This window comes from Eupeodes corollae, chromosome 1 (genome assembly GCF_945859685.1).
Source record: "Eupeodes corollae chromosome 1, idEupCoro1.1, whole genome shotgun sequence".
Classification (NCBI taxonomy): domain Eukaryota; kingdom Metazoa; phylum Arthropoda; class Insecta; order Diptera; family Syrphidae; genus Eupeodes; species Eupeodes corollae.
This window is the reverse complement of record NC_079147.1, coordinates 65741317-65754945: the sequence shown is the minus strand read 5'-3', so window position 1 is coordinate 65754945 and position 13629 is coordinate 65741317. Positions and strand designations below refer to the sequence as shown.

At 32.6% G+C, this 13629-nt stretch overlaps 1 protein-coding gene across 1 annotated transcript in view; it reads left to right on the top strand.

Moving 5' to 3' along the window:
* Positions 1 to 402: 402 nt before the first annotated feature.
* Positions 403 to 13629, top strand: part of LOC129952626 (uncharacterized) — a 581803-nt gene continuing 568576 nt past the window's right edge. Inside the window, exon 1 of the mRNA XM_056065358.1 lies at positions 403 to 1770. The gene's annotated coding sequence lies outside the window, so the exon portion shown is untranslated. The remainder of the gene's footprint in view (positions 1771 to 13629) is intronic.

Below are 13629 nucleotides of genomic sequence, written 5' to 3'. Positions count from 1 at the left end.
GATGCTGTATGCTGGACCGGACCTGGAGCTGAAGCTAGTGCCTCTGCCAAAGTGCTGGCTGATTCCTTCCATAATCCAATCATACCCACTCTGGAACTGGAATTAAATCTAATTGGAATTTGAGAAGACAAATAATAGAAGAACAAAACATAAGATTCCGATTCCCGAAGCCCAAAGTCGGCAAAGTGTGTAAAAACTGGAAATTCGATATGGGATCTGGAAGTGCACTGGAACTGGATAGATGGGATTTAACAACATTTTGTTGAATCGAGTAGTGGTGTCGGTTTTGCAGTCGCGCATTTACCGTATTTCCAGTTTGATAGTGCGACACGACTGGAATGTATTTGCTCTCAACAACTGGTAGCCGCCTTGGACAAAAAACAGTTCGGTTTATGTCTTTGAATGAGTGAGGTCACGATTTCTGGTATCCGAAAAAATATAATATTGTTCGTCCCCCGGTGTAAATGACAACGGTATATATCGAGATTGTTTCCATTTTTTTGTTTCAATAAAAATTAAATTTGTCACATAGACAAAACGGGATTTTCTTTTAAAAACATCAGCAACAACAACAACGGCAACAATAAAATCTGTTCATAGTTCAGATCAGAAGTGGGGGTCTGCTGTTTTTGAAACCTTTCATCGCAACGCACCGCACTGCACCGTGTCGTCGTCCTGAACCGAGAAGGAAAATAAATTTGTATTTAAAATTAATTTGTGTGAAGAATAAAATGAGCCCCGCAGTTATTGTTGAATCCTGCAAAGGATTCTTTAACTTCCACCATACATTCCAGGAATTACACCTGTGAAACGGAATTTTAAAATATAAATAAAATAAAATAATATAATTTGGGCGTTCGCAAAAGTTTGTGTGTGTTTTTCGAGAAAAGAAAAATTTAAGAGAATTGCAAAAGGAAAGTGAATGAAATAATCCTTTTTCCGGTTTTCCTTTGTTTTTTTTTTTTTGATTTTTTTTTCGTTTTATTTTCTTGTCCTCCCCGAGATCCCTTTCTTATTCGCTGTTATATATATTTACGTATTTTATGCGGTATTTTCTTCCGCCGTACACCACCACCGCTTCTGTGTACCTACCTACCTAGGTGAGGTACCTACATACCTACCTACGAGTATATGAGTGTTTTGGAGTGAAAGTGCAAAAATATACAAAAAAGGATATAGAAGGAAAATCCTTGCTGCTTTCCTCGTGTGTTTTTATTCCCTTGTATTCATTTTATTCGTTTTCTTGTGTGTCGTGAAAGAAAGTAAAAAAAAAAGAAAAAATCATCCTGGATGTAAATAAGCAAATAAAAATAGTAAAGTGAAGAAAAAATAGAAAATTCGATCTCCTATGTCCTTGCAGGAGGGGTAATTGCTCGTTGTTATTTTTGTATTTCTGTTTTTGATAATATTTCTTATGTGAGTGGGATTTGTTGTGCAAACAAATATAATTTACAGAGCATACACCGTTATACACTTATTCGGCGTGTATTGAATATATACAGTTGAGAGTATAATTTTGAAGGATTACACCTTAGTCCTTCGTTCCGTCCGCCCTCTTCGTGAGACATCGATATCACCCACGGCCCCATTCGTCTCACGCTGTAAAATTAAGGATTCAACGTTTTCGACGTGAGCAGCGATGATTTGACAGCGAAGTGAAAACAAATGCCCTTTTGTATCTTTTCGTGTGGAATATTGCACTTTTATCGTGCGCCGCAGCATCTGAAGAGTGAAGTGAGGAAAGCGACAAGTTAAGGAAAGAAATAACAAGTGAGTATCAATTTGAGTTTATAATTTCACCCTCTTTTGCCGTCTTCCCTTACATTTTATTGTCATGTATCTTCAATACACCCCTCGTCTCATCTCGTTTCGTCTGCTGAATGAGTGCATCTTCAGAAGCAGAAAAGTCGAGATAAATCAAAAAATGTGGACAAGAAATAAACACAAAACGCACAACACTGCGAATAAGTTAAAAAGTAAATACCACCAACAACAACAACGACAGTGTTATAGCATTCTACAGATATGAAGACGAAGTGAACAAGATGAAGAAGCAGCATTATAAAGTATATAGTGATAGGGTACCTTCCTATTATTGAGGTGGATGCTGGGGCTGGGATTGGAATCGGGAGACCGGTGCCGTTTGTCGTTGTCGTTGGTTGGTTGGCTTAGAGCTTTAGTGATGAGTTTGTTCCAGTGAAGTTATAGCGTTTGGATTTGGTTAGGTTTTCTCCTCGTAGTTGGAGTCTCATAGTTACTGTTTTACTTGTCTTGAGGTTTTAGTTGTTAGACATTCAAATGTTTAGACAAAGGGAAGAAGGGGTAGCCTGAGGAGTCTGAGAGTTGTTGCAGAAAAATCTTCTTCTTCTTCGCTCTGGACCGGTTAGACTAGATGTTGGAAGTGATGCATCAACTATTTACTATACTCCACTACAAGTTGCATAAAGGTCATTGGATAGTTAGGGAGGTAGAATAGGTTCCTATACTAACTTACATGTGAAAAAATTCCAATAGGGACAAGAAAACAATAATTATAAATTGAATGAACAAAATCGAATGGTGGATAAATTAAAGTCACAGATTTTACATTATTCGTTTTTATCAAGAGTGTTTTAAGGACTTCCTCCTGTAGTTTTTTTATTTTTTTCAATTGACTGCAAATAACGTTAAATTTATTTAAACATTAAATTAATGGGAACTATTCATAGTTATATAATTTTATGAATTTTAATTGTTTTGATATGGTTTTATTGAAGTGACTGGAAAGTGAATGACTTGGACCTAATTTATGCAACTTCTGATAATTACAAGTCAACTGTCGAAAAAGCCCACCTTCAAAAATCCGACCCTCTGTGCACAATGAGCAAATTTTAATAGTGTAAACTTTCAACTAGAAGTTAGCTCAGCTTAAAACTAAATTCCCCAAAAAAAGGTATTTTGAATAAATACCTGCTCTTAAGAGATTTAAAAATTGTTCTTGAAGACTTCAAAATAAATGCTTAATGGCGTACTTTTTAATATAAGAATTAGAAAATTAATAAATAGACCTTAAAATATGTGCATTGGTATAGGATTAAGATCTCTGCATACGTATACATACTTTACACAATTTTGAATTTGATTTTTATTCTAGGCTTACAATTTGTGCTCAGTTGTCAACTTTTTTTAAAAAGTTGGTATTTTGCTGAAATTTTCAAAATAAAAATGTTTAAAAATTAGACATTCAGCATCATACTAAAACAATACTCTCATAAATGTTAGTATTATTGTACTATTATGATGAAAAATAGATTTAACTTTAAATTATACAAAATTCTTTTTGATTTATGTAAATAAGAATTTAATTTGACATTTCTCGACGTTTCAAGGTCTCTAGAGTCGAAATAAAAGATTTTTAGAAAGATGTCTGTGCGTGCGTGTGTCACTGCGCACGTACGTTCGTAAGCCCGTACGTTCGCGAAGTTTTTTTCGTCGTCCAAAGCTCAAAAATCAGAAGAGATATCAACTTTAAATACATTTTTGTATACAGATAAAAAAGCAAAAAGACGCAGAAAGGGCTCTCAAAAAAATTTGGTGGGTGGCTTTTTTTTTACCATTGGCGTTTAAAAAAAGTTGAACATTTTGGTTAACCTTAATATCTCATTAACCAATGAGGCTAGAGACTTGGATTAAATTTTATATAATATATTGTAACGTGATAACAAACAAGTATATTTTTTTTATTAAATAAATCCAAGGAACGGTTTTTTTTTATAAATCAAATAAACTGAAAAAAAATTATCACCCGAAAGTCTTACGAAAAAAAAAATGATTTTTACTCTAAAACAATTTTGTGCAACGATAAATAACGTTTTTAACCTTTGGTAAAATTTTTGAGAAAAAATCTAATTGACAGATTTTTTTATAAAAAATAAAAATAAAAACAAAAAAAAAATATTAGTCAAACTTGGTACAAATTGATTTTCGACTCAAATATCTTTTCAAAACTCTGTGACATTCGCTTTAAACTATTTTTTTTTTTAAATATTGTTGTCAATAAGAGTGACATTATGAGAAAAATCGAATTGAAAGTTTTTTAACAAAAAATTAAAACCTGACAAAAAAAAACATTTCTAAAAGTTCGTAAAAATTGATTTTTGACTCGAATGTCTTTTCAAAAATTAAAAATATTGGTTTCAAACTAATTCTATCTCACATAAAATAATGGTTTTGAAAAGTGATTTTTTGATAAATATCCAACAGTCCGTTTTTTCATAAAAAAAAATCTACAAAATACAGTACGAAAGTTTGGCAAAAATAATGTTTGGCTCTCGATATCACTCAAAAATAGAAGGCATCGGCTGCAAATTAATTTTATTCATCCAATTTGTATTTGTTTATACCCGAAATAAAAACTTTTAAGAAATGCTACTAAAATTTTTAAAATTGGTTAACGAGTAAAAAATCTCGTTAACAAAAATAGATTTTAAAATCAAACTAGTTCTCATATGCAAAACATTGTTTTTAATTTTTAAATTGTTTTGAATAATTCATTTGACAACTTTTTTTAACAAAACACGAAAACTTACAAACCTTTTAAGCAAGACAAATCGACAGACAGGATGGGAAATTATCAATGTGGGTTGTATAACAGCCTCTTTTTTTCAAAGGAAACAAACATAATTTTGTTGGTTTTTCAAAAGAAAAAGCTGCAATATAAGTTATCTCATTTTTTTTGGAAGTATGAGTAATGTACCACTTTTGCTCCAAAGGCTTTTTAGAGGAACAGCTCTTTGAAATGTATGCATTAAAAAATGTATTTCAAAAGAATTATTGAAAGTTTCAATATAAAATAGAGTCCAATAATTGACTAAAATCAATTTTTCAAAAGACGTTAATTCGATCTATTTTTCCTTAGCCTGCCATTTAATGATAAATTAAAATTTTAGCTGATAAAAGCAAACAAATTACAGAATAAAATTTAATTGGTTCAATAATTATTTCATTTACAAAATTTATCATCATTAAGGTATTTGATTTTTCCTCAAATATATTTTATTTAAGTACTTTTTTATTTCTAGGGCTACAAAATTGTTTCAAAATTGATAAGAACTAGAGTCTCGATGTTCTAATTATTTATACACTAAGCCGAAAATGTGTTACGTTCTTATAGTCTTGTCATGTCGATGTAAATTTAGAAGATTTAATTTTACAGTTTTCATTTTTTTCTTTGACTTCTGTTGGTATTTCTTGTTCTATTTAAATAATATATCAAAATAATAACTATTTATGGCTTTTATCAAAAAATAAATATAGTTAAGTTTTTAATCTAATAGCAAAATCTAAGAACCTATAGAATAAAATTATTTAATTCAAAACAAGAATAAATTACTGTGGATTTGTTATATAAAATTAAACTATTTTTTTTTAACGATTAGCTGTGAAATGAAATATAAATTTAAAAAAATGTTCTTAAAATTCACAACAAATTTCAAAAACCCAAAACAACAATGAGTTATTTAGTGTGAACCTTTTGCTTCAATTGAATGACAATTTTGTACCAATTTTTGAAATAACTATAAATATTCTGTTTTTTATTCGTACTTAAAAACACAAAAATGTTTTCAAACTAAAACAACACAATCTCTTAACGATGTTTGCTTTTGTAACGAATTTGTTCTCTAAACAAGGGTACCTTACCTACAACATCAAGTTTTGAAAATATATTTGATAAATATGAAAACAATGTTGAAAAAGAGAATTTTGAAAGTTTTACCAAATAAAAACCCATAAATCCAAATCTACGAAAGCTTTAAATTCAAGATTTCTTAAAGCTCTACGTAAGAGACAAATAAAGTCTCGTAACATACGAGAATTTCCAGAAAGTAATTCAAATATTTAAATGATTTTAAGTGTTCCTTGTTTCGTCAGTATTAAAAAAATGATACATTAGTGGCATTTAAGTTCGTTCTCTTCACTTGTAATATATAAGAAAAATGTAGTACAAGGTGTCTCAAAAGAAAGTTCACATTTAAATCTTTTTTTAAAAGAAAAGTCATAGCTTTATTGAAAAAATGTTTATTTTATATTGAAGTAAACTGTTTGGGAATTTATTTTTTAAAAATAACATCGTCCAAATGTAAACCGTTGTAACTAAAATTGCCTATGACAGCTCGGCAGGTAGTCTCCGTTATGGCTGCCATTTCATGACGGATATTTTCTTTTAATTGTGCCAGGGAAGTCGGTTTATTAGCGTGAACTTTTGATTTGACATAACCCCGCAGGAAAAAATCCATAGGCGTTAAATCGGGACTCCGTGGAGGCCAATTTATGTCACCTCGCCTGGAGATTAATTTGTTCGGAAAAATTTCTCGAACTCGAGGCAGAGATCTGTTGGCCGTGTGTGAAGTTGCTCCATCCTGCTGGAACCATGTTCTTTGGTTGTAACCAGGAAAGTTTTGCAGTTCGGGTACGAAAAACTCGTCTAACATCTCCACAAAACGCTCTGAATTCACTGTGAGTGTGCGTCATCTTCCATCTTCAAAAAAGTAAGGGCCGACAATTACTCGCGCCGACATCGCTGCCCATACGGTGACTTTGGGTGAATTAAGCGGTTTCTGATGTTTTTATTTTGGGTTGGTTGCACTCCAGTAATAACAATTTTGCTTGTTTACATGCTCATTTAGGTGAAAATGGGATTCATCGGAAAACAAGATGATGGTGAACGTTGGAAAGCGCTCAATCATCTGATTTACTAAGGCAAGCCTCTGACCAGCATCTTGAGGCTTCAGTTCTTGCACTTACTGAATTTTGTACGGGTGCAGCTTTAAATATTTGTGTAAAATGCGGCATAATGAAGATCTGTGCACATTTAAAGCAACAGCACGCTTCCGAATTGAGAGGTTTGGATCATCTTTAATAGACTAAGTAACACTGTTCACGTTTTCGGCTGTTCTTGATGTTCTTGGCCGCCCAGATTTTGGTTTCTCCAGAGTTAACCCAGTCTCTTCAAACTTCTCAACCGATTTTGCATTTCGCCGAATTACCGTTTTTGTAAAATTCACGTACGCACAACTCACCGTCCGCACCAGAGAAACGCTCTATAGCGACTAAATTCCCAAGAGCCAGACTACCGACTGACATACCCCCCGCGCCCCTCAGAATAGTTGCTTTCGCGTACTAAGATACGCAAATGTGAACTTACTTTTGAGACACCTTGTATATGTTATATATTCTAACAATAAAGTTTCCACAAAAAAACCTCCCGTATTTTTAGACGTTTATATTCAAAGCCATTTATAGATAAAATGGTAATGTTTAATACTAAATAATTATTTTATAACGTAAATGGCATAGTATTTAATTTAAAAAATTCAATCAAATTTTTTTGATAAATTGCTTATCTTTTTACCGGACCCTGTATTTGTAAATAAAAAAAATTAAATTTTGCGTACAAACAATAACGTTACACCCAAAATAATTGTATGCATCAAAGAATAATGTTTTTGATATATGGTAAACTGTTTAGAAAAAATTAACCATCTAGTCTTTAAAAATAATTTTATAACTTAACAAAAGTTGATTGATGTTTGAAAACTTGTATTTGATTCGAATATCTCGAGAAAAAAAAGAGGATTTTAGCTTCAAAATCATTTCATTATTTGTTAAATTTGTTCTAAGAAATAACTACTTTAAAAAAATAGTACACAAATTGGTAAAAATTAGTTTTTTGAATAAAACATCTTTTTAAAAAAGCAGATATTGGAATCCAACTTATTTAATTATTTGCAAATGTTGTTGTTGAATTTAGTTAGTTAGTTAATTTTTTTGGCCAAATTTAATTGACAATTTTTTTTAAACACAAAAACCTATTTAAATAACAAAAAATAGTTTTTGACTGAAGTATTATAAAAATAAAAAACGATATTAAGTTTATATTTATGTACCTTAATTTTTTGTTGCGCTTTAAAAAATCTACTCTTTCATTTTTTACAAAATAACCTATCCAGCTGAGTCCTTGAAAGTACTACCGATGCCAGACCCCACAACCTGTTAAAATTCAAGGTGTTGATGACATACCAGCATTTATGATACAAAAACGAAATTTCTAGAACTTATTCTAGATCCCAAGATCGACTTAAGGAGGATTGCGTTGTCTTTTAGTAGAAAACCATTTGGTAAAAAGTGGGACCTTCAATCGAAGATGTTTTTATAGACGTACACAACCGTTGTATGACTTATTTTGTGATATGGATTGATTGTGTATGGTAGCTAGAGCTTAAAAAAAAATACAATATCGCTAGACTAAAGAATATTCAAGGAACAGCTACTTTCGGCAGTACAGGGACTCTTCGATTCTGTTCAAAATATGTCTTTAATGTTATTCTGAACTTCTACCAGAAGACCTACACATAAAATATTTAATATCGTGCAACAGGCTAGGTCTTAAAGATTCAAACTGTTGGTTTTCCAGTCCTTATAAACATGGCAGTATTACTGAACTGTAAGGAACTTTCTTTCCAGCCAGAAATGATTAAGAGGATGACATGGTTACAATAAACTTTGACACTTCTATCTTTACTGATCATAATTCAAAGATTATACACTTCATCTTTGACCTTGTTGGATAGGGAATTTTCCTAAAATTTGTCTTAGTCTTTTCGGGTACATCATTGTGCCAGTGTGTTTCAAGCTAAATTACTAGCAATCAGAAAAGAATGCAGAATACTCAAATTAAATTCAAACCTAAAAAGATACACAATTATCTGCACTAACAGCCAATCAGGTTGTTATGGTCATTGCTTAGAATACAACATTCCTATAAACTGGTCCAAAAACATTGAAATGACCTAACTAGCCTAAAAATTAACCTCCATATCACTCTTATTGGTCATATAGTGACATTGATTTAAATGAACTGCAAGGATCGGCCCTTCATTGCTCATTTGCAGAAAGGTTAAATATTCCTTCTGGTACTATGAGGGGCAAAATTTCTTAATTTTTCTGATAGAATCAAACCCAGGTCAAATAGGAACGAACGGTATTATACAGGATGATATGGCCTATTTATATAACAGAAAACGTTCTATAGGTTAATTGTGCCCACCCAGGCATGGTATAGTGAGGGTCACTACAATGTGTACGGGACACTGGCCGATAGGAGAGTATGCACCAAAGATGGTCATATCCTACATCACTAATTACTTTACTTGCGGACACCATAATTCAAAAGAAACTGTGATTCACTTTCGCTGCTAATGTTCTGAATGTCAATCTTTGGAAGTTCGATTTCGATAAACTCTCGGAAATGAAAATCAAAGACCTGTTTACCTTAGTGAACACGACGACATAGCATAGCTGACATGTTATTATAAAAATTCCTTATAAATTACCTTTTCTCAATCCACAAGTCTATCGAGCTTATGGTATCAAAACTACGGCGCTTTCCAGAATTGCCATATCTATCTAGCCACTTCATAATTTTGACAATTCTATCTAAGTTTTAAACAAAACCTTAAATTAATATTAAGGACGAAATACCTTCTTGTATCTTCTACTTTCCCGGTGAACCTTGAAAGAACACTGTCAAGCTATAAATTGTCCTAACCCAGACCTATCCAACATGTTTTATATTTATTTTTATTCTTTTTTTTTTTGTTTTTAATTACAAACGTGCCTCGTGTTCAAGTTCATTAATATGAAACAAGTGGATGAAAAAGAAAACAAAAAAAAACATCAAAGGGAATAAAATTTCCAACTCAATTGAGCATTGACATTCATTTCTCTATAAATGTCAACCAGTTACAATGTTTACTTAAAACAAGTTAAATTGCATATCAAAGCAGGTAAGCAATTCAGTTTAAGCAGGTGCCTTCTTTTTCAGTTGTAGGTACTTACAGAGTATTATAGATACAGGTAGTACCTTTTAGTCCTTATATATACGTCATCAACAAGAACATCCTTAACCAAACTTATTATAACTTAAAAAAATGCCTCCAGCAACTATTGCACCTTCAAAAACAAAAACAACAACTGACTGTTACTGTATAGAATTCTAGAGAAGGGAGGTTTGTGTTTGTGGGGCTTAAAGAAGGTTCAGTGAATCTCATCATTCAACTTGCTTATCTTGTATCTCATTTCATCACATAAACAAAATCCTCGCATGCAAAACGTCTGCAAATTTGTTTGCGTTAGTTTTTCAGTTTTGTCTTGTTTTTTATTTTTGAGTTGTTGCTATTTTTCAAAATTAAAAATAAGCATGTGTGTTTGCAATTATGTTATTGTTATTCAAAAAGATAACGTTTTCTATTCTAAAGAATTTGCAAATGTCTACCTGCATGAAACATTGCAGCACATCCAGTTCCACAGTTGGAATGGAATTCTGCCCTAAGGGATCTCTTACTATCTACCGATCCCGATTCCAGACTCGACTCGGCAGTCGACACACACAAAGTCGGTATTTTTCTCACTGCTCGTCATCGTCATCATCATCATCGTCATAGTCATCGTCGTCGTGGTTCGTCCTCGTCATACACCTGAAATTACGCCAGGAACATCAATAGTATAGTTGCTGTTAGGTAAGGTATGTTGGGGTGTATCTGTACTGGTATATGTATGGATATATCCTTGCATCTCAACTGCATTTAAACAACTTCAACGGTGAATTGAGTGCGTGTCGTCTGAGACTCAATGGATTTTCTTGTGTGCCGCCTCGGCTTCTGCTATATACTCCATTCTCTCCGGACTTTTACGTTCCTACCTAGTCTGTTTTATGTTTTAACTTGCAAGGATAAAGCAGGAACAACAGTTCATGCCAGAATATAATCTTCATCATTAGGCACACACACAGTTTGTTACAGGGTTGCATTTTAGTTGTTTTGACTGAGGAAGGCCTTTAAGGAATTCAAATAAGACTTAAATTATTAAATCTATATACATGTGGAAATTTTGATACTTAATTTGCACAAATCAATAAATAGCTTGAAAATAAGGTGTATATACATAAATAGGAACGACCTTGGTTTTGGAATAAGACTTATATGTTTTATTTGATATCGAGCTCTCTTGAGATATTGTTCTACTCTAATAAATTGCTGTTTTAGTTATTTATCTACCTCTCTTGAGGTTTTATATTTTTGATGATCATTTATTTAAAAATCATTAAGGGAATAGGTAAGTTGAGTTGGACTTACTGATGAAACGGGAAAAAGGTTCATGTCAACCAAAATTGCTACGATGAAAGTGTTCATAAATTAAAAATCGACAACGTGTTGTTCTGCATGGAGCACATCCTTCAATTAATAATGATAGTAGCGGAAGCCATTTAATATGAAAAATATGATGTCCCTAATAAACATCACTGAAAAGTATACTCTACGATATAATAGCAAACACCAAATACTATCGAACGGTCTTGGAATCCTCCATTTTAACTTGAAGAAGACGTATCTAGTGAAATTTTGTTTGAACTCTATCGATTCTTTCCATTGGAATTATACTAATATTCCAAAATCGAGTTTACTGAAGAATTGAACAGTTAAAGTTATAGGGAACTGAGAATTCTCTAGTGTTTCGTTTGATAAATCAAGACATTTCATTGGCTTTGTTTATCTCATAGTCATAGTTAGGTCAAAATGACAAATTGGTGGCTAAGCTAACTCTTAGGTCTTTCTTTTTTCTCGCTCTTTTTAACTTAATGTGATTGATACTATAATCAAACAAAATTGGGTTTTTATTCCTGAAGCACGACAAGACTTGAGGCTTAGAAATATAAAGTAGAATGTGATTCCACTGACACCAATTATCTTATTCTGCTAGATCTTTCAAAAGAATAAAACAATCAGATTCACAGCTTATTTTAGGATTAAGTTTTAGGTCATCCGCAAAAGGCAGGCAACTTGAATCATTGAAAATAAAAGGAAGGTAATTTGCAAACAACAAAAAAAGTAATGGCCTTAAATGACTTCTTTGTGGAACCCCTGTTGCAACTGTGATGCTATATGAGAACGAGCAATCAATTTTAACTTTTCGGAGTCTACATGTCAAATATGATTTTAGCCACTTCAATAAAGTTGATTGAATACCCAAGGAAGATAATTTATGGAGTAATGTTTTATGAATGTTTTGCAAAGTCTGTAAATATAGAGTGATTTTTTAAAAGCTAATGAAAGTTTTAAGAAAAAACACACAAAATTAAAAAAAAGCATGACAACTTTATTTGAATCGATAGTACGGTCTATATAATTTAGTGTTTAAAGATTATTTCGTGCAAATGTTGACCTTGACTACGCTTTAAATGGTCCATCTGCTAAGTCCAATTTTAGCATTCTGGCCGGTATCTCACGAATAAATTGATTAATGCTGTCTTCCAATGCGTCAATTAAAGCGGGATTGTCTGTATAGACATGCGTTTAATCGCACGATCTAGGCGGCCAATTGACCGGTTTTGAACGTGAAATAAAATGTTCACCGAATTCGTCTCTCAATAAGTCCATTTTTGCGTTTGCTGTATGGCATGTGGCACCGTCTTGTTGAAACCACTATTCATGCAAGTCAAGCTCTTGCATTTGGGGCAAAAAAAAGTTGAATATCATCTCGCGGTAGCGCGCACCATTCACAGTTACGTTACGATTCGCACCAACTTTCAAGAAGTTCGGTCCAATGATGTCAGCCCATAAACCGAACCAAACTGTGACATTTTCCGGATGCATTGGTAGCTCTTGCAATGCTTCTGGCTGATATTCACTTCAAAATCGTCAATTCTGCTTATTTACGTACCCACGGAGGCAAAAATGAGCTTCGTCGCTGAACACAGTTTTTCGGTAAAAAAGCGCAATGAACTTTCTTAACAGAGCACGCAATTTGGTAATAAAATTAAATTATAATTAATTTTATTATAATTTGCAAGCGTTGTTCGTTTGTAAAACGATTCGTAGTTAAATTATAGACCAAACTGGAGACGATTGACAGTAAAACAAAACACAAAACGTACGTCAGCTGCTTAAACCAGTGTTACCAGAAAGATAATAGCTAAAAAATCAACCTTTATAATATCATTTGGCACATCTTTTCCATATTAGATATTATGTCATGAGTAATTAAATCTAAGTTTGTCGTGGTTGACGTACCTGAAAATTCGACTTCGCAAAGACTAGCAGAAATTCTATTGCTTCCCTTACCTTTATTAGAATCTAATTCAGATAGAGCCTCTTCGCTTTCTAAACGAGTCGATGTCGATAATAGTTACCAAAGGCATTTCCTGAACGGTAGGAGCATCTAATAAATACATAGATTGAAAATAACAAGCGAATAAATAGCATATTTTTGGAACCTCACTAGAAGTAGTGTCGGGATAATTCATACCTCTTGTTGTGCTAGGCTAGACTGAAATTAAATATAATAATAATGAAGTCACGTTGAATTGTTAAATTTTCAAATTGTTGGCAAATCTTTTAATTCGGCGGTTTGGTCAACACTATTTTAAAAGGGTAGGTGCAACTAAAGGGTGTTTTTTTAAACTGTAAAGAACTTTTATATGCAATGAACCAAAGACTTTTGTCAATTGTTCTCATGTTCTTGGAGGAAATTTTTTTATGTCCGTAACGTCCAAGTATCGGGTTCTAAAATATTTACTTCAATAAATAAATTGTG